Below are 22,425 nucleotides of genomic sequence, written 5' to 3' on the forward strand. Positions count from 1 at the left end.
GGGCGGAAAATTCTGGTGACGCTTTTCCATTAAAAGTTCATCTGGCAAACCTCGACGTAACGAGACTTTAAACGCCATCCAATTCGAGCAGCATTTAGGACTTAGTTTAGCCTGCCAAGTCGTGGGTGCCAAGGTGTGAGTACTGCGTCTTCATGCTACTGGCCTACTCCGTACCCGCCAAGTGAAAGAGCCACTTAAGGTTGTGGGAGGAAGAAAAGGAAGCAAAAAAAAACAGAAAGCAGAAAACGAAAACTCTACCGAACAAACGTGGTGAAAAGTCAAGCCTTTGTCCTTCGAGTTCCCTTTCGTCGTTCAGCAGTACGATGAGTTGCTTCGTACGATGAAACCGTGTGGACTGTCGCCGCGGGAGATGCCGCGCAAGCAATGGGATCCGGGTAAGACTTTTTCAAAAGAAAACATTTCTCATTCGCTTTCCGGTTTGAACTTCACAACAAACGTCAGTTCGGTTTGCCTTACCGAAGGAATACAGGGCAGGAAGCGTGTGTTCCAAACGCAACACATAACTACTTGTGCGCGGCCCAAAATGTCGTCAGTAAAGCTGCGTGCGTTGATCGTAATACAAAAGTTTATGCAAACATTTGATCTTTTAATGGCATAATCAACTTTGACGTACACGTTGTCAACCACATGCAACCCACTCAAAACACGAATCAGTAACGACAAAATTAGAAACAAATGATGAAAGATTTCCATTTTCTATTGCATGTATGTGTGAGAAATTAGTATGTCATGGACAAAATATGTCAAAGTTTGCATCCATTTTGTTTTTTGTTGAAGAACACTTAAATCCTTAAATCCATGAAAAAAGTATAAATCTATTTTTCAATTCATCAAGCTGTACTATTATTTTCTTTTGCCAATAAAAGATCAGCAAGTAATGTATGTATGCTGTTATATATATTTCATAACAACCAACCAGTTTCTAACCATGTAATCCGTACATCCTCGGCAAGCCAGCTTGCATCATCGCCCACCTACGAACGGAGAATGCCGATGCTGTGCCACCGGACAGCAGTTGTGAGCCTAGACATAAAATATTCACCAGAACTGGGGCCCATTTTCTCCACTCAGGTCCGGTATGTGCAAATCTCTACAAACGCCAACCACGTTCTAAGCAAGGGCTGCTGCTGCTGCTGCAACTCTGGCTAACAATCGATTTTTATGCTCACCTCGTTCTCACTGGGAGGATCCCAGATCTGTCCCGCTGGCATGGAGATTCGAAGGACGTACAAAACAAATCCCGAGCGTGTCGTGCCAGCATGCTCCAACAAACGTCAGCGGGCCCCCGATTCGCCCCGATAAACACAACTTTTGCCAGAGCAAATGGTTCGGTCCTGTTTGCCCAGTTGCTCCCTGCAAGTATCTTCCCTCCAGAGTTTGCCAGCGAGGAGTGTATGTGTTTTGGAATTCCTTCCCGATTTTCACAACACACAAAACGCAACGAAAAATGTGAAAAATCGCGCGAAGCTCATCATCGCTACGGTTAGGGTGTTTTTTTTCTCCCGCTTTGCGTGAGTATAGTTTCTCCACGCGCGTAGAATCTCTCCTCGGAGTCACAAGGATAAAAAAGAGAAGTAATGCCAGAGACCGGCGGCAAACGATCAAAAGGTAGCTGTCAGCTAGTACAGGCGAAATGACGTTATTTTTATGAGAGAGTAATGGAGGGATTCGCTGGAAATTGTTGGCCATTTCAGGGGAGCGAATGAGAATTAAAAAGAGTGGAAAGGTACATTCTCCCGTGCCAGGATTAATGCATCCATGTTGGTCGATGGTCAGTTCCAGCTCCAGCTGGTCCGTTGGTGAACACCCTTGTTCGGGGTTTTCCTTGCTGTGCATTTTCCTCCGTGGAGACTTTCACTCACTCTGGGTGTTGGTGAGTGGCGTATGAGTAGCTCACAGGATAAAATGAACCAGCAGTGAAGTTTCGCCGAATGCCTAACGATGGCAGAGGACCAGTTCACCAGGCGTCGATGATGTTTTTGTGCATTCTTTTTAATAATAAGTTAAGCTTGGGTGGGGTTTTATGTAAAGGAAAGTTTTAAAAGAAGGTGCAATTGTTCCGTCCATCCAAACAATGGACTTACAAAGCGATAACTCCTCGACCGACCCTTAGCCAAGAGTTGCATAAAATCCATATTTTATTCCATTTGAAGTTGAAAGTTTGGAAACAGTCCATAACCCAAAAAAAAGAAACAATTCTCAGTGAACTCCTTTCCTAATTGCTTTCAAAACATGAACCACCGTTTCGCTCACCATCGGTTCGAATCAAAGATTGCGAGCAATCAACATCACCAGAGAACACTGGTTTGAGTAATCCGAGAGAACGTACCGAGAGTGGCCGGAAAATGACAGTTTGCTAAGGGTGGAAAAGCGCATGCCCGTTGGAAGTGCAACCCACGAAACCCGAACGGGAAAACGGGGCACTGAGTGCTCTTGCCCATATAGGGTGGCCCCATTTTCCCAGTCGGAGTCGGTCGGGTAGCGGATACGTTCGGGTCGGAATTTTCCGTCCCTGTGAGTTTGGGGCACCGGTTCAATCGGTTTGGGGAATCAGTTGGAAATTGACAACCGTCGCGTTCGTTTGTGCAGTGCGTAATGTAGTAACGGGGTAACACTCCTTTTGCTTTGGGTAAGCATTTGACGTTTGACGGGGGTTTACGATCTGTTCGTTTCTCCACCACCAAAAACCCCCCCGGTGGTGCGCCATCAAGTTGTTACAGTAATTTAGTTAAGTAGTTTTGGAATGTTAGAAGGTGCATAACCCACGGTATCGCATTAGGACCACTGGTAGCGGGAGAAAGTTATCGAAAGAAATAAAAGTGCATGCGAAGATGTAGATAAAACACGAACTACTACTGTTGTTAGTGAATCCTTGGTGAAGATGTGAGAAGATGAGAGCTCACTCTCCCTCTCTCTCTCACTCTCTCTCACTCTCGCTTTGCTTCCTTCGGTAGCTGGTAGCTTTCGTTCGGAACGAAAGGAGCAAAACAAAACGGAAGGAAAAATCGAACATACCGAGTGCATCCGGGAACGGGAAGACACCTGGGCGCCTCCCAATGAAAATCCACTTGAGGTACGCATCTCATCCATTTGCAGTGCAGTTCCTGCGTTTGTGTGTGAATTCTAGTGATTCTTTTTTTTATTCGCTTCTCACAGTTGTGTTAAGTGCGCGTATGTAGATGATAGTTTTGTATGTGAATGTTACGCGTATGTGTATTTGGGGCCCCATTTGGGTGGAAGTCCTCGGAAAATGGTTGTGCGGTGTCGAGTGTTTCGAAGCGAATGGAGCACACTCATACCGATGTCTAACATAAACACATTCACACAAACACACGCATACGAGTGGTAAAGGAAACTGCAAGGACCTCGACCACTATTCAAAGATTCTCGACTCAAATCGAACCAGTGTAGACGAACGCATTTGCTGGCTGGTTGACTGTCTGTGTTTAATCAGTCTGTCTAAAGGTGTGAAGATTCCACAAGCCAAAGGATTCCTTTGAAAAGGATACACACACACACACGCACGCGTGTGCAGACACACATTGTACACCCGGTGTCCCGTAAAGCACCGGGGGGACTAGTTTATTTTCAATCAAACGTTACACGGTTCATTGAATTGTGGCAAAACTACGGCCTACGGCTTTCACGCTTCCCACGTGGGGATGTCCTTGTCGTTCCCATCGCTGCGCCATGGCCTATTCAATAGGCTTCCACCTTTTTGCCTGGCGTGAACAACAGTGAAAGGTGTCGATGAATACGAAAGCGTATGTGTGTCGGTGTGTGGCTGTGTGGCCCTAGGAGCCAACCGAGTGTTGTGAGTGAGTGTTGTTGAAAAATCGATGCTAATGAATAATTAACTATTCACTCCGGTTTCGACCGTACTGTGGAAGGTAGCTTGGCAGTGCCAGCAAGGCGCATTAAGCTGGTGAAGGATGGAAAGGAATGGGATATCGTCCTGGTTTCCCCCCGCCCAACCCCCGCCCTCGCCTTTCTCTTCGCAGAGTGTATCGGTGCTTCAAGTAGGTGGCGCGTACATGTTCGTCAGTAACAAGAAGTTGTGGAAGCATCCAAAAATGTAAGAGTCGTGTTCTAGTAATTTCAAACCGTTTCGCAAAGCTGGTTCTGGTGAGATTCGGTTTGGTCTGCTCATCTGCTCCCCCTCCCTCGTTGAGAGCGGCTTAGTGAGAGTTTTGCGCGAATGCGGGTCCGGGCGAGAACAAAATCATGTGCGAGTTGTGAAATTGGTGCGAAAGAGTAACCGTTCGGTGAAGGTTGCGCTAGCGTATGCGAAAGGATGCGAAGTTGGCAAACCGCGTGCTGGCAGAGAGTTGACCCGAAAAAGCGAAACGATTCTCGTCGCCTCACCTCTATGAGCGACGTCAGGCGGGGTGGTTGCAATGCTGGAAATCCGAGTTGCAAGTCGAACGTCCGCCGCGAGCGCGTAGGCAAACAGTGAACTGACTTCGACCCGGTGCGGCCTTCGGGGGCTTTTCGGACTACGTATGCGAGCAAAAAAAACGGATAAGTGAAGCGATGCAGAAATTCACCCACAAGGTGGAAGCAAAAAAAAAAGCCCGCATGCCCGGTTTCAGCTTTCGGTGGAGGTTTTTGTGCGTGGGCCTGGGATATGATGCATAGTTATAAATGAATGGGAATTAATTGAAAAGCTTCTTACATCAACCACAAGCCAAACCGTCCCAAATGGAGATTAATAGATTCGGGGAGCAACTTTATAATGCTCATCTTGTGTTTTTTTACCATAGTTTTACCCATCCCGGATAGTTTACCATATCCCGGTATTGTTTTGAACGGCGCTTAGTTAACAGTAGGATATAGGAAAAATAAAACACTCACAAAACAAGAATAATCTTTGACCGGGACCGGTAGAAACAGTGCGAGTGGCGCTACCGTGACGATGGGAGCGGCATTCCCGAAAAGTGATTCAATTATGCTGGAAATGCTTTTGAATAAATTACAATAAATTTTGTCAGCATCTTTCGACCGACCGCCATATTCTCGATGCTACTACATCTGAGCCGACAGAGCCGGGTAGAAAACAAAACATGAAAAACCATGCAATCGCATCGCATAGTGTATGTGTGTCCCACGCTCTCTCTTGGTGCGTTTTTTTATCCATAGGTTAAGCGGTTGTTATTTTCCCTTGGCCACGGTGAAGGTCGTTTCTTGTAGGCGCCCAACCAAATGCGTAAGTGAGATGCGTCAAAGTTGACGACTCGATTCTGTTTTTTATGTATAACAATTTCTTACAGACGACCAAAGATAAGCAGTGTTCTAACGTTATCGCTGAGCTGTAGGATTTTTCATGGACGAGAAAATTGAAATATTTTTCTTTTTTTTTGCATTTGTGCATCTACTTCTTATTCACAAACGCCTACAGGGGCCGTCGGGCTATTTTGGTTCACTTTGTCGAGTAGCAATAAGGGCCAAAGGCACGGTCGTAGACAAACTCTATTGCCTCTATGATTAAAGGTGAAAAAAGAGTTTTGTTTAGTTGTTCAAACATGAGTTTGCTTAATCTGTTACGAGCCCTTTTTCTGGTTGTGTGTGCCTGTAAGTAACAAGATAGTTTTTATGTTGCTCTCACCTAACACGTGTGTTGGTTTTGTCATCTTCCCTTCTACCCAACGACCTACTGATTGAATAATCGATCCCGAATAACGATGGGTGTCTCATAATCCTTCACGAGCATCGAGGAAAAAAACGACAAGTAAAACAGGTGTTTGGAACAGGGTTAACGCTAACGACTCACGGGCAACAAAGTGAGGAAGCAAAAAAAAAAATAAAATACAGAAAACCAACACCTAACATGGTTTTATGTTTCGTTTACGGTGTCCCTGCGAGCAAGGATATCATCAACTTCAAGTTGGTAAACTTTTTTTTTGCTGTTGAGTTGGGCTTTGCCTCAGCATGCTTAACATAAGCCACCTTAACGTTTGAGACTCAATTCATCTGTTTTTGGCTGTTTTTACCCCGAAGAAAAGGACAGCGAAAGTACTCTGTTTTTGTAGTGGTTTGTGTGTGTGTCAGCGATTTTTTTTTTGTTGCTTCTTGATAAACATGGGCAAGAGATTACCGGGCCGTGCCTTTGACATGTTTGTGACATGGTCGTGCAAAAGCTAGGACACTTGCTTCATCTGAGTGAAGAGATAAGCAAATGAAGAGGAGGAAAAAAGAGGATCGACACACACAGACAAACACAAAGCGAAAAAAAGAGTTCGAAAGGACACAAAAAAAGAAAACGAAGCAAAAATTGACAAAAGCTAGACAAAAAAATCCATTAATTCTTGCTACATCTAAAACAGATCAACCTGGGCCAGTCACGGGAAGCAAACCCGCCCCCTCCCAACCCCAAATGCTTCGAGCTTAATTGTGTTCTTGTCGAAATTTTCTTGATCCTATGTCCAGCCCGATGCGTGGGCAAACTGGGCTTACAGAGAGCGAAAGAAAGAAAACAATAAGTGAAAAAAAGAGACAGAAAAAAACACAATTCAGTCACGTAGAAAAGAAAACAATGGGTGAAAAGAATATAACACCCAACAAAACAAAACAAAACAAAAAACCAACTGCCCATAATTGGCAACAATGAGGTTAGCGTATTATTCTTTTTTTTCTCCCTCCTTGCAGTTTCCCACAACTGATCCCTTTTGCTGAGATGAGCTTTTGGGGGAAAAAAAACAAATCGTCTAAGAACTTCGCAATGATATTATCCTTGCTCACCGGCGTTGCTTTTGGGCGAAAAATGCGTACTGCATTAAGTTTTCTCAATTATTCGCATAACTTTGCTGGAGAAGATTAAGTTCACTCATAAATAAACAGTTTAGCAGCAAAAGGTTTCGAAAGCGTCGAAAGGTGTAATACCGAGACGAAGTGAATCCATTTGATAAAAAGGGGTTTTCGCACGAAAAATCACTGTACAGCAGGATTTGTACTTTTTTTTGCTTTGAAGGATGTTAAGCAAAACTGCAGCAAACAAAAGCACCGGAAAAAAAAACCCCAACCAAAACCCGATCGTGTGCTTCATTCGGGGGTGGGGACTGTTTTGTTGCGGTTAATATTGTCACACGCGGTTCAAAGCGGATCGCGCTACCGCGTCGGCATGAAGTGATGGATGAAATGAAAAATTAATCCACGCTGACGACGGCTCTGACGTTGGAGGCCCTGGTCTTTTTACAGCTTCGCCATTTCACTGTTCCGGCCGAACACTGTAGCTGTAAAGGCAAACGAGAAGCTACAAAAAAGGCGAATTTTTTCCCCACAAAGTTACATTCTATTGGACGGGTTAGCTCCGAGGGCATCTTATAGAAGAAAAAAAAAAACAAACAAAAACAAATGGATACCATTTTGCGAGACGAATGTTAGTCGCGCAGGATATACGTACCACGACGAGGCGCCCTTTACCGACGGGCCTTTTGGCATTGGATTGGTGCGTGGTTTATTTAGTACACTGGTAAAATAAAGCAAAAATAAAAAAGAAAATTCACACACGCACCAATACAGTACTAGCAGCGAAAATAGGAATGGTAGAGAAGCAACGGCAAAATGGCTGATCCCTTTAGCGATGGTGCTACTGCTGATGGTGATGCTGGTTGATGAATTTGTTGATGGGCTTAAGTCAACATCGTGCATAAACACACACACACACTCACGCATTATATGTGTATATATACAGTAACACGTGCAAACTAAACCATTCATCGCACCAGGCTGATGTGATGGATCAAATGGAAGATTTAATCCTCCCGTTGATGGCAATTACTTTTGCCGCCGCTGACAGGGTGTGTGTGGCTGTGTGTATGAATTCTATCGTTGTGTTCGTGGTTGATGACATATGGTATCCATCTGTACTGCTGGTTAGTGATGTGATGTGCTAGCTTTAAGTTTTGCTTTTCCCATGTTCCCAAACACAGGCAAATTTGAGGGCCCTCCAAAAGAAAAAAAATGGCACCACAACAACAACAGCAAGCAGGCTGAAGGAGTGAAACGGTGAACAAGAATTGTCATCCTGAAAGTTTTCCGCGTATGAAGACATCAAAGGTAGTTTAAAGTGAATTCTAAGTGGTGTGCGTAAATCGAGGTTTGATCGTGAACGACGGTGTGATGCTTGGGTGAGTAAAGTACCAGAAAGTGCCATCGATAGAAGGTTTATCGGTGTATGTGTCTGTGCATATGTGTATAAAACATGCCGATCGGCAAACAAAGATAGGTTAAGTTGAACGAAACCGGAAGGCTTTGTGAAGTGTGAAATACAGCAACAACAACAAAATTTTCCTTGAAATTACGTGCCCCTTCGTAGGCACAAAGTCGTTTGGAGGGGGAAAAATCATCTTCCACGACTTTACATCCCGTTCGTTTGCTTTGATCCCGTGCGGAATACGGATGTTGAACAAACAGCGAAAACAGTGGCTTAAAAAGGTGTAAAAAACTGCGTGCAAAAGTGGTTTGGGGACGGCGGAGAAACAACAACAACGCCCCTCTTCGTATTGGATCCAAGTGTGTGTGAGTGGCGAAAGTAACCTTGCCGACGCCTTTCGCATGTGCAGAAGTATCGCAAGAGAAGAAAGAAAAAAAAACACCATCCCCGAACAAGATTGGTAAGCTCACGCGTGTGTTATGCTTTTATTTTATCCAACTGTTTTTATTGCATTTTGTTACGCGTCTCAGCCCACCTGCGACGACCTACGCGAGAAGGATGTAAACATAAGAAACACATTCCGCCCATTAACCAGTCCGCATAAAGCATACGCATTTGCGAGATTGCGAGTTTTGCACCGACCGGTAGCGCTGGGATCGGCCACCCTCCCTAATGATATGATTCGGGGGGGTGAAGCTTAAATGGAGAAGGAGGGAGGGAAGGAGTAAGTGTTTGAGAGGGTGACAGGGTGACCCGTTCGGTCATTACCGAAGTAATGCGGCTCTAGCCGTGCAACAAACTTCACCATTAATGGCTTTGCGATGCTCGCGAGACTTTTCCGTAGCTGATTTGTTGCTTTGCTTAGCCGTTCTGAGCCGTATCGTGGAGCGTTACCGTATCGGACGAGTGCTTCCATTTCACATTACACGTGGATGGACTTCATGAATTTTGAACAAGTAAAAATGGTACCACCAGAGGCTGACCGTTTGAATTGAAGTACCAGGCGTCTCCATCGTTGTCCCATGGCCGGCCGTATACGATTGAACTGTTTGAAGGTGGAGATAAATTAAGACGAGTTGTGCTATAAAAAATGGTACCAGATGTACATATTCTACAACTCGTCCTTTTTAAGGGTATATTCAATTAGCAACAAATGAATGCGCTGCGGCGAGTTGCACTACCTGAAGCGGAATAAACACAGTATTTTAGCTTATTTCTTTTTGAGTTTTAAGTATTTTTAAAAGCATTGCAAAACATGTAAAACAGAAAAATAAAAACCCCCCTTTCTAAATGAATGCTTGATGCTCGTCTTAGTGTATACCTTTGCAAGGAAGATTTTCACATTTCACTGAGTCCGTGAGAGTGGTCGTGACCGTTCCATTTACATGAACCGGAAAAAAAAACCACCGACCAAAAGTAATGAGACTTGTGTTAATTAAACGTTAAGATTTCCAGCCAATTAAATATTCCACCCTTGGAAGAAATTTGATCATTTAATTGAATTGCTTCAATCGCTTGGGTAAACAGTGCAGAAATAAAATCATTAAGTATGCAAAAACGAATGCAAACTGCGTTGTAATTCGAGAGCCTACGCCATTGTCGTTACACAAAATTTGATTTCCACATTGATGTGGAATGTGGCCGGCATTTTGTCCCGCTGAAAGCTGACTCAATCTCGATTACGGTTTGGAGAAAAACGATACCTGACCAAATGTGCCACGCTACATCGTTCGATGGCAATTAGTTCATTTGCAATTTAAAACGATCGTTCGATTGTTGTAAAGTGAAAGCAATGTGGGCTTGTTCGACTGAAAATAAAAGAAGAATAGAAAGAAAAGAAAGCATATTCTTTACAACAGTGCCGTAAAATAGAATAGAAACAACTATTTCATTTTTAAATACTTGATCGCATGCATTAAAAGAGGATTGATTTCTGTGTTTTTCCTAATATAAGTTTCCTGCCATCATGTGATGAAGTTAGTTTTTTATGTAGTATAGCAGAAGTTCAAGTACTAAATATCCTTAAAACTGATGGAAAATCAGAGTAATTTGTAAAACACATGTTCCAGAAAGAAAATTTTCTTTGAAAGTGTAAATCGATCTCATCTGCTTTTGACCAGCAGATAATCACCCCGAAGAAATCACAAAAGGTTTTGGGGAATCCTTTACCCAGAATAGATGACCAGACCTTCTTTACACTTAATGGGAACTACAGGCCTTTACTAAAAACAGATCCTTCAATAGATGACAATCAGCAAATGGTACTTCCTTGAAAACTTAGTGATGTTCTAGGATATCACCACGGAGTGTGTACCGGCTTCTGATGTGGTCATCAGAACTTGTATCGCGAAATCTCACTCAGAAGATTGAAAATGATCGCCATTGTGACTGAAAAGTAGAACCGTAAACCATCATTTTCTTATGGTCTTTTAAGCAAAAAGTTGTATTTGCTTTTCATCACCTTTCAAAATTGTACAACGCATTTTTTAAGCCATATCTTTAAATAAATGTTGACGCTCGATACTCCTGCATTTGGCACGAGAATTTCGTCCTTACATGAATGTAAAAAATCTCTCCATTAAATGAAATCGTTAAATAATTGTTCTGCAAGATTAATAAATGCCGTATTTCGTTAGCGTAGCTTCTATTTCGCCTCCACCCTCGTAATGCTCACAATACCGCTTGACTGATGTTGTTAGGAAATTAACGACAACAAGCATTACGAAAAGCAAATGAATAACTCTATATAACTGCCAGTTAGCTTAGGCAAAGAAACAGAAAGGCAAATGTGTGTGTGTGGGTGTGTATGTGCAAAAAAACCTCCCTTTTTGCCTAAGCTTTGCAAATTCTAGCCAAATGCTGCAGTAATCCTTACTCAAACCTGTCGTCGTACGGATTGTACCCCTTCGCCGATCATGTGGCGTATAACGTTCTCGGTACACGTGCAACCCCTGCTACCACCCCACATCGACTTGTGACTGTTTCCTACAGGGGGGTGCAAGAAGAAAATTGAATCGTTAATTAATTTCCTCGCCTCGGCAGTACGACCTAGAATGGGCTTTAGCGCGAACATTCACTCTGCCACCCTTGTTGTTGTCGTTCGAATGTGCTCGAATGGTGAAAACGCCTCAAATTGCTTGGTCGGGATGAAAAGAAAACTAAACGCGTCCCCCCACCAACAAACACTCGCTCGCCTGTGTTCGGTTGTGGGCCCTTGCTAGAGCTTTAGCAACGGTTGTTTGTTTCTCTGGATGGTTTATTATTTTTACCCTCCGGTTTTTCTATGCTCCGATGCCGGCCAGGACAGAAGGGCTTCCGGTCGATATGGTTCGTTCGTCATCTGCCGAGAGGTTAGGTTCGGGTTCTTGCACCCCTTGAACTATAAGCATCGGGCGCCTGGTGCTGGTTTTGTAGGTCATGCTAAATTTATTAAATAAAAATACCTCTCCCACTAATGATCTGTAAATTGATCGATGGTGCTCTCCGGTACACCGTTGCACAATATGGTGGATTGGCTTAAAATGTGAATATCTTCCATGAAATTCACCCCGTTTTTAAATCAAAAAGCTTTTCATTGTTCCGGATTGTTAGAGTATTTATAGCCACAACAAAACTTGCACTTCACTTTTCTTATCTTTTATTTATTCTGAGTAAGTAATCCTAGAATACTATTTCATTCTCTTGCTTTAAATATTTACTATTGCAAAATATAGTTTAAGCACAGCACATTCGAGCGGGAAAGCATTCATCCGAACGGTGAATCGCTTTTCTACCGCCCGCAGGTACTACGAATTACGATGAAATTGAATTCGGAATTTAATTAATGTGTCACGAAAGAAGAAATCCTTGGAGCATTACGCAACCATTCCATTTCGCTCACTTTATCACCGAATGTTCAACACGAGCGTGTCAGCTAGTGTTTGGCGCGATCTTATTAACGCCCCAGGTATCTTGGTAAAATGATAGTTCCCCGGCGTAAGCTAACTCGTTCGATAGTATTTAGTCAGAGAATGGTTCCCGTTTTTCGTCGAAAGCCGTTGAAACGTTCGTTTGATGTCGAATGAAGCGTAAAGCAAAATTCCTTATTTGGGAATACCGAAATACTGAGCAATTTGGATAATGCCGATTTGCAATGGATTAAAGCAGGGTTAAATGGAATTTATTATTCCTTTTACGTTGATGATTGAAATTGATCAACAAACCTTGATTGGAACAGTTTTTCGGAATGATAGAATTGTATTTAGACGATCGAGAAAAAAAAACTTTTTGTGAGTTTAAATATTGCAACCAACATACATTTGGATCTTGTGTATATTGACAAAAAATAATAAAAGTTTTTATTATATCAAAGTTTTTGATAGTGAAACTACCGATTTGATAGGAAACCCACTCATAACTTGAATAACGAACACCTCATGAAAATCTGGTACTTGGGCTTTTGGATTTTTGGTAATAACCACATGTCTAGATTACACATAAACGTGTTGTTGAATTTTAAAAAGTTGTTTGTTTATTAATTCAAAATGTTTACCCAGATATATATGAGACTTTGGTCGAGTGCACCCGAGATAAGGTGCCTTTTCAATATTTGAAGAAGGAAATGTTTCCCAACCAGTTTGAATTGCATCCTAGTTCATACAAGGAATATCAATTAATAATCCATTGCTGGTAACAGTACACAGTTAAATACTCAGATTTATTGATCCTCCTAATTTAAAGTCCACTAGGTAAACTTATTGCATCGGAAATTTCGGTGCTTATTTAATGATTGTTCAACCAACTTTCCGAAAATGTGCCTTCGCCCAACAAACAAGCGAGCGAATAAATTACTTTCCATCACCCGGTGTCACGATGTGGAAAAACCCACGGTGCTATCAATCCACTTAACCGCAATGCCAATTTTCCTCCGCATTAGCGGAATTCAATTACACGGCAAACACACTCGAACACGGTGTTTTGGGGTTTTATGGAACCTTTTTTCGGGCGACGTGGAAGTAGGAAACCAAAATTTCAAATGGTTGATAGGGCATTATTTATAAAATTGAACCTTCCGTCCTCACTTCGCGCAATGCCTTTCCACGCCGACCGTATTAGATGCTTTTTACACTGCACCGAACTCAACTTCAAGTGGTACCGGAAGGAACGGAATGCCAAAGTCCGAAATTTGTTTGCACTGCTGCCTGGCCACGAGTGGGACGGACAGGTATTTCGCCCATTCGGAAACGGACTCATTTTCCCCCAAATGGCGGAACAACGGAATCTAATTCAACTTTATCGCATCATTTATTTTTGCGCCACCATTGGACGCGACGCTCGTTATCATTCGAACGTATCAGCCGGTCGATGGCTGTCCGTACGGTCGCCCAGTGTCCTGGCGTGCTCCACTTTCACTTCCGGAGTATGAATGTGTGTGTCTCTGTGTGTTACAAGCTAAGGGTGGTCACTTTACGGCACTGTTTTCATTTTTTTTTATTCGTTCACAACCCTCCAAAAACACACCGCGATCGGTGGGACGTTTGTCACGTAGGCGCAAAAACCCACAACCCGGACCTAAACCGACAAATAACGCTCGGAAATGTGGTAAAATAATCATGACATAATTAGAGGATCTACCACCAGCCCGAGACCCCTTTCCCTGGTAGCGACACGTCGCTTTATCATTCGTTGTTGACCAACGGTCTGTCTGGCTGCCGTTTGCCCGCGCAACACAGTCTTTAATGGTTTGGAATCTCGGCCACCGGGTTTTTCGGTTGGTGGACATTTGGTGGATGACGACGGGCAACTTCAGGACGATAACATCCCAAGATAGTGTGTTTACAAGCTCCCCCTATTTAAGGGTGTTTATTTTTGTCCGTTTTTCGTTGGCTTTTCTGGAGCCAACTCGGATTCTACTCGGTGTCTGTTACGCTGCGTCGTGTTAACAAACGTACTGATTCCATCATTTACTGAAGTAACCCTCCACGGGAACGTCATCGAGTATGGTAGCATAATAGCAGCCATGATTATTCATCCCCCAACCTCCCGGGGTTTTTTTTTTACAACAAACCAGCATTTTAAAAACCCTACAACCTCATTTGTTCCGATGTTTTCCATTCTCTATCTCTCTCTCTATCTCTTCCACCATTATTCCACCTTCCAATCTCTTTTGCACTGCGCTATTGTGCGTGGACTAGCAATGGAATTCCACATTTTTTTATGAATTCACAAAATGATAACATTTTTTCCCCTTCTTACAACCAGCTCTAAAGAAAGACATGGTTTTGTTGTTTTGCCTCGTGGGTGATGTGTAGGTGGTAAATGTTTGTTTATTTTTTTGTTTGCTTCTGTTTGTTTGTTCATATTTTATTCTCCGTCCCGTTGCGCCACTTAGGCAGTGACGTAGTGTCGTGGTGTCCGTCTGTATGTATGTTCGCCTCCTAACTCTCTTCTCCACCCCATTTGTGCCCCTAAGGGAAGGGGAGGGACGAAAGGGGGAGGGGGCGACACAAAGTGTGTGAGGGTGTGTAGGCAGGTGTGAAGGTGTGAAGAATATCTCATCCTTTTCGCACGATCCACAGGCAACTCCACAGCATGGGGCTGGAAACTGTTGGCAAGCTGTCTCCTGGGGTAATGAAGATTGTAAGGAATTATGCGCAAGCATAATGCCTGTCTGTGCCCGCCGGCGTCAGCAGAAACGACCGGTGGGATTCCAATGAACCGACTGGTAAACAAGTGACTCAAAAGGATTCAGCATTCGCTCCACCCCACGCCCAGCGCCTTGCAATGCGTGTGTGAGTGTGTGTCGCAGCCGCGCTGCTGGATAATGGTATGCACGGCTGGAAAGGCTGACAAGGTGATCATATATAAAATTTTCTACCCCGTCAGTATTCACTTCCCGCCACGCCATTAATGGGCTAGTTCCGCGAGGGAATGCAGAGTGGGAGGGTAGATGCGAGGGCAAGACGTGAAGGGATGGTGGAAAAAACCGACATAATTTTGTCGGTTGGTAAAGAGCAAAGTTGTGTGTGAAATCATTCCAATAAGTAGGAAAAGCGAAACTGATGTACGATACAATGGGAAATTCTGGTGGAAGGCAATGGTAAAAAAAAATAATTTAAATAATTTAAACAAAATTAAGTTTTGACCTTTTATACAACTTTTAACTGCAAAACACTTTGAATAAGAGGAAGGACAAATAAGAGGATTTTTGTTATAAAATTCAAATTATTAAGGGCAGGTGTTTCTTATCTTAACAACTGAATTTCGTAATGCTTGTAATTAAAAATTTAAATTAAGTTTTCGCACAGCCATTAGTGTCTGATTAATATTTTATTTTTTATGCAGAAGTCTAGTTTATAATAAACCAAAAAACTCGAATGTCCCTTCATAATCATCGTAATAGCAAGTTCTTTGCGACCGGCATGGATTTTCGTGCGTTTTACTACAATCATTAGCTCGCTTTGCTTCACACCATAGCAACATCATCAGCAACGTACCGCTTGTCGGTGTGCTGTGAGCAGCAACGAAACATAAGTGTGGAACATGGCCACACCAGTCCGGGAACACCGGTCTTCCATCTTGCGAACGAGCTCAAGTTCCATGCGTTCCCTGGCATAAGGCTGTTAAAACTGTTGTTGAGCGATTTTTTGTGTGTGTTGTTATTGCGATGGATCTGTTATTTCCATATCGTCACAATCATGTTTCCGCTAGTTTGTTCGTTTTTTTTTATAAAAAAGATGAAGTTCTCTTATGAGTGAAGAGAAGAAAAAAAAACATGTGAACTGAAGACTGGAAACTGCATGAGTGGTGATGAGTGGGAGGTGTGGTAGAATAATTTCCACCCACTAACACCCTCGTTGAAGTCACCCGGTAGGCCCCTAGTGTTATGATTGCTTTTTTTTATTGTGTTTTTAATATAATACTATCGCGACGATGGACGACTGTACGTCCCCGAGGTGAAGCGCGTAAGGAATGTTCAAGCCCATGTCGGACGGAATTTTCTTCTTTCGAAAAACCCTCGAACCATTTTGTTTATTGAGCATGGTATGCGAAGCGCGACGAGTTAGGATATTTTGCGAACCTTCCCTTTTTACCGCGGGTAAGGTTTTTGCGATTCGGAAGATTTGATTGGGGTTGTTCAAAAGACGATGGGTTTTGCTATCGCCACACGAGTGCCCCGGTGCCAATGCCCCCGGACCAATGGCACCGTTTGGATAATGACACGCAAGGGACTTGTTACAAGTGGTGCTCGAAATGCTCAGCACCGGAATTGAAAGCAGTTCTCGCAGCCGTACCCGGGCGGTAAGGGATGCGTTTATTTCGCGACGGACGATGACGATGACATCGCTCGAGTAGTTTCTTTATTGTCACAATTTTCTTTTATTCCATAAGAGAAGCAGAATTTTTCTTTCTGGTTCTTTCTGTAGCTATTTTGTGTTTTTATGCCTATCGGTGCCGTGTTTCGGGGCCATCTTTCTTTCCCTGGTCTCATCACGGCACTGGATGAAAGATTATGGCGTTGGGGTGTCATTATTGCGGTTGAAACGATTGCCTGTGTGGCTGTAGTTCCGTTCGGTTGTTCGAAAATGCCTTCTCACTGGATGCATGGTCGTATGTGATGTGCATCATTAAATTTGGCAGCAGTTGTGAAGTGAAGAGTAAGTGAATGTAATTTTAAATAATTATAAAAGTTCACATGTAAAGAATTGGAGAGAAATGTAGGAAAATCACAAAGCATCAGGAAAATGTTATAGTTTCGTATTTTAAGTATTGATTATGAGTTCCTCAACAAATACAACTCAACAAATAGATAAACGTTTCGGATAATGCCATGTATTAATCACAACAATTTTACGAATTACTTTACTAAAAAAGCATAGCATAATTTTGATATATAAATTGATCTTCAAATATGACTGTTAAAAACACAATAATCCTTCATATTTCTGTCAAACCAACATTTTTTTTCTTGTAAGATAAACGAAACGTTTGTCACTAACAAGACACAAACTGTTTGTCGATCGTTGAAAATGCAACCATTTGCACAAAAAATTTACGGCAACACAAACCGCCTTTTTGTGTTTAAAGTATGATAAAAAAAATAAAATATCAACCACCCCAAGCCCCGGGGCTGGTCGGCCGACTGATAGACAGTAATGTTATCAGCGTCTTGAGTTGAAAAACACCCAGCATTTGTACCCGTTTGCTGTCGCGCAATGGCAATGGTGAATCGTAATCGTATTTTGCTTGAAATTATGGCACACTACACTGTCAGCTGTAGTACGTACGATCCCGAACTGGTTGATAGCACCGGGGGCATTGGGGCAAGGAATTAGAAGAAGAAAATGCCGCCACCGTAACTGATACGTTATGGGAGACTGGTCGCCTTCACTCGGTCGCTCGGTGTATCCAATTTTGAACATTTTCTTCATCATTGGATTGTATTTTTATGGGTGCAAAATAAAGAAAACATCAACATCAAATGATAGAATCCGTGACGATAGCGCACTCCGGCACCAAATGCCTGGTTTTTTTTGGTTAGTACGGAGGAAATCCTCTGAACCAATAATATTTTATTAAACCATAAATTTTTTCCTCTTTCCGATTGGAAAATTGTTGCCATAAAGGGAGAGGGTGTAAGGATTTTTCTCCTTCGGGAGGCGCGAGAGGAACGAGATACACTTTGACACAGTGGGTGACGGTTTCTTACTTCGGTACGCCTTTCGGTACGTCAGCCACCGAGTAGTGGGTTGGGTTTTCGCTTGCCATGGAATAGTCTTGTTGTTTGATGAACAAAAAAAAAACAATCCAAATCCCTCCGAGAGTGCAACATTTCGCCTCACAGTGAAAAGCTACACCATAACAACTAATAGAGTTAGCGTCACAAGTTTCGACAAACCCACAGATAAATCCCGATGGCCAGCACTGGTAAAGCGTCGTGAAGTTGAACTCCGCTTCTCCGCCGGGAGCTGTTTACTTTTCAACATTCGCTCGATCGCTTCACACAGAACTGGCCAGAGTTTTGTGTGTACCAGCAGTATTGGTGTAGTGGGAAGTTGGGAACGCTTTTGTTGACTATGGTCTCGTCCCAGTGCAATGCAAGCAATGTTCAGTTGAATGAACGAGATATGGAATTATGATGGGTTTTCGGTCGGATGTAATCTGGTCCGGTTTATCAGCGCAAAATTGATGAACAATACATTTGGCGGGAAAAACATTTTCCACCAAAAACACACATCACCGCGCCCCAACTTAGACATGGAGACGCCTGGTCGTCCATCGCGTTACGTGTCCGTTACACATCACATCAGTGCTTAGTCTTCCATTTCCTTCACGAATTTTGTCCATCGACATGGCATCGATGGTAGATCTTAAGTTTCGATGAAAAAAGAAAAAAAAACACATCTTCCCATCTTCGTTCCCACTCAGCCAGAGATATGAAACGAAAACAAAAGTCCACCGAGTACTTGCGCCGTATCGCTACACGATAGTGGTTCCCGTACTTCAAACACACAGGAGCTTTGACCACAAAGAGAGCAAAATGGAAAGCCAAAATGCTTCCGCAGTGGCTGATTGTTTGCCAAAAAACCCGCTTCCACGTTGTGTGTCGCACAAAATAAAGGTTCGAGTGGGTACAGTTTTCGTTCCGGCGTCTGTTCACGGGAATTGGAAAATTATCCTCTCGTTCCACAGTAGTGCTACCCCCCATCCCAAAAACCCCTCATTCTTTGTTGTAATGGTACACGCGGTCCTTAGCCGAAGGAAGTGGCCTCTCATAATGGCTTTGTCTATTGCGTTTGGTTGGCGGTTCGTTCGAAGACACTCCACTCGAGTCCTAACATTCACTTTTCACATGAATGGTGCCGCCATTTCGCTGTGTGTGTGTGTGTGTGTGTCTGTAGTTTGTATCTAGCTAGTTGATCGTCTTGTGAGTGTAGGGAACTAGGTATTCGAGCGTGTGCGAAATACGTTCAAGGACAAGGGGTCGATTGGGATTTCGGAAGAGCTTAACATGCGACGCCCTGTCGTTGATGTGTTCACTTCCTTCCCGTGCAGTCGTTATACCGTCGTCGTTGGTTCGGGCTGCTACCACTGTCATACGCTGTCGCGTTCGCATATTTGTCATATCCGACTATTATCACCGGGGTGACAAAGTGTTACTGGCGACCGACCGGCAGACCGACGAGTGCCAGGGAAGAGCACTCCAGACGAGACGGGATGGGCCATGTGGATGAGCATTCCGGACGTTTGCTACTGAGTTGATCCATCTTTCAGCAACTCCATCCTTTCGCGCGTGTGTGTGCACGGGGTGCTGTGAAAAACTGGTCGCCTGCCACAAGTAAGCAGTTGGTCGATGAAGGTTACCGGAACGGAAGGACTGGCATGGGGAACTCATACATACATCCTCTCAATCTAATCGACGTCCACTTCGTTCGTTGTCGCCGATAGTATGTCTCGTTGGTGCGAAGCAAAACTAGCGCTAGAGTTCCAAAGGACGCAAAGTAGCATTGCCTGGTGGTACGTTTCTCATCCTTTCCTGTTCTATTACAACCTTTTGTTCCTGTCCACACACACAGAGTACAGAAACATTGACACAAATACGCTCACACACTTCTCTAAACAGTTGGTGCGTGTTCGAGTGAAAGCAACGGGATGGATTGAAGATGTTTTGCAAAGAAATCGCCGTACAAACCCAACCCCTCCACTCGCCAACCTAATGTGAGGCCATCAACCAGTGCGCCAACCTTTAACCATTTCTCACGACTTCATTCCCAGCAGGGTGACAGGTTTGCGATTGGGTGGTGTATCGGTAGGGTGGCTCCCAGGCTACAGCTAGAGCTTCCCGCTGTAAACGGAAATTTATTACTCAAGATATCAAGACTTTGCCTTTCCTTCCCGTCGTGCTTCATGTCCCACAGCCGACCAGTCGATGGCATCGTCCTCGGTACAGTACGGTGCTTGTTATTGTTACCAAATGGCTCCTGCAGTTTCCATTGTTCTGTTTCGTATGTTGTGCTATTAAAGAGTGTTAAGCTATGGTGTGCTTCTTTACCAGGCGTACCAGGCGAGTTGCGCTCATTCGCACAACAGGGCGAAGTGGCAAAGAAGTTGACGGCAATGCGATACAAGCGATACGCAATCTTGTCAGTTAATCTTGTCGTCTTCAAATGAGCAAACTCTTACCGTGCTAAAATAAAGGCACACTGTGCGAAATGCTTTTGTGCGAAATTATACTAACTGAAAATGGTGAGCTTCCAAAGGCAACAAAAAAAGGGTGCGGCAATGAGAAGGGTATGAGTTAATGATAGTACGATACTGGAGGCCAGCTTATCCTGAAGGACTCTGGTGAGCGTATTTTTCTTTTGCTTTGGTTTTGAAACCAACTTTCTTCTGTTTTTTGCTTCACTTTTGCTGGCGTCTGTTATTTATGAGTTACGAGTAGCGATAAGGCGAAATTTAGGATTTTGTTTGTGTTTTGTTCACTTTTTTGTTGTTGCTGTTGGTTTAGCTTTTGCTTGGTGCCAGGGATGTTTTATCGACTGACGGGTCCTCTCTGTTTGTCGCTCCGTACTCAAACCTTTTACTTTCACCCGCACTGATGATTTGTGATGGGTTTTTTGTGTTCTGTCTGTCTGTGGGATGTCGGTTTTTTGTGGGTGTTTTATTTTTTTTTTTGGTTGTTGGCAGCAAAGCAAACGAAGTTCTCTCGGGGCACAGCACAGGTCCAAACAGACCACGAAACGGTAAATGGAGTTCGCCCAATACCAGACGGATCTGACCGAGACCTTTCACTGCGTAAATCAAACCATCCATTTTGTTAGGTTGTGGACAGCTCTAGCACGATCGGACGGCAAAGGGCTGTGGAGTAAAATATATAAAAAGTTGTAAAAAATTAGTCACCTAAATTAGGGATACATATAAATTTTCGTACCCGTTCCGTGTGCGTCATGGATTAGATTTATTGGTTCGAACCAGCCGAAAAGCAAAATGGGATCGTAGCAAAAATTTTATGAAGGTTACCTTTATGGTTTTCTTCAACAAAAGGGGAAACCTTCATAACATTAGTTTGCAAAAACAGCACATTATCGTGTTAGTTTGTAAAATTACCTATTCGTTTATTGTTTTAAACAAATTTGATGATGCATTGAATCATCTCAATTGGATTTTGTGTCGAAACACAGAGCATTGCTGTGTCAGCATTCGCAGCAGGATGGAAATTCGTCACCATCTGACGGTAGAGTTCGGTAGCATCAGATCGATTCGATTTACACTTGATTAAAGAACAAACAGTGAAACAGGTTTGAGAAACGTACGATGCCAGAGGGTGATGGGTACACAGGATATGCCTCCGTGCAAAAGCGTTTTGTGAGACGAATGTTGTACACCCGGCATGGCCAGAGAATCATCCACAAGTAGCTCGAACTACACGGTTGATGCTATCATTGCTGGGTACGCATCGACAAGCTACACCATACGATGAGAAGTGAATGGAAAATGGATCCTGACCGGATGGTTTTGAAACATGCTGCCTGTGTGTGTGAGTGTGTGTGTGTGTGTGTACAGTGGAAATGGAAATACACCAGAAACAACAGTGACTCAAGTGGCCATAATCTTTTTAAGGACAGTCGTGCTATCGATTTTATTTCACCGCTCAACCTCAACAATACGGTGGAGAGGAAGAACAACAACGAACAAAAAAACAAAACTGGAACATCCGTCCGGAACTGTACGAAGGACACGTACACCCGGATGTGGATCGATAGGATAAATAGGACAAAAGAAATATCTTACGTGTGTCAGGCGGTGCGACCGAGTTTCCCATTCCGCATTACCCCAAAAATGCTGCAAAACCGTTCCGACACAGGACACAGAAGATTACTAGTTCCGCTCTTTTTTGTTTGGTTCCGGTTTTATGAACCGTGTCTGTGAGACTGTAGGGACCGTAACTTGGGGACTTGCCATCTTATCCGGTTCGACCATCAGCATCAGCTATCGGGAATGCAAAGGAAAGCTCTACCGAGCGGAGGGATGGATGGATGGAAAATTTTCTGCAGCTTCGTACCGGGGTACGGTCGATCTTCGGTAGCAAAACTTTTACACTCAATCAGTGGTAGCTTGCAAGCTCATTGGTAAACGCTCTAGGCAAAGCAGGTTCTGTGTGGATGATGGGACGAGAATCGAGACGACATAAACCAAAGCTCGATAGCTTTACAACGTTTATCTTAATGATGTTGTCGAGCGCTAGCCTAGCTTTTTCCGATGATGGAGTGTTT

General features: G+C 43.5%; 1 protein-coding gene across 10 annotated transcripts in view; it reads left to right on the forward strand.

Annotated features, from left to right (window-relative positions):
• The first annotated feature begins 2,354 nt into the window (after positions 1 to 2,354).
• The window catches only part of LOC125764703 (uncharacterized), a 178,594-nt gene continuing 158,523 nt past the window's right edge, over positions 2,355 to 22,425 (forward strand). For 2 of the 10 annotated variants that reach the window (XM_049429219.1, XM_049429234.1), the window contains exons 1-2: positions 2,360 to 2,650; positions 7,950 to 8,147. The gene's annotated coding sequence lies outside the window, so the exon portion shown is untranslated. The other 8 variants (XM_049429221.1, XM_049429223.1, XM_049429224.1 and 5 more) reach the window with 8 other exon arrangements.

This window comes from Anopheles funestus, chromosome 2RL (assembly GCF_943734845.2).
Source record: "Anopheles funestus chromosome 2RL, idAnoFuneDA-416_04, whole genome shotgun sequence".
Taxonomy (NCBI): Eukaryota; Metazoa; Arthropoda; class Insecta; order Diptera; family Culicidae; genus Anopheles; species Anopheles funestus.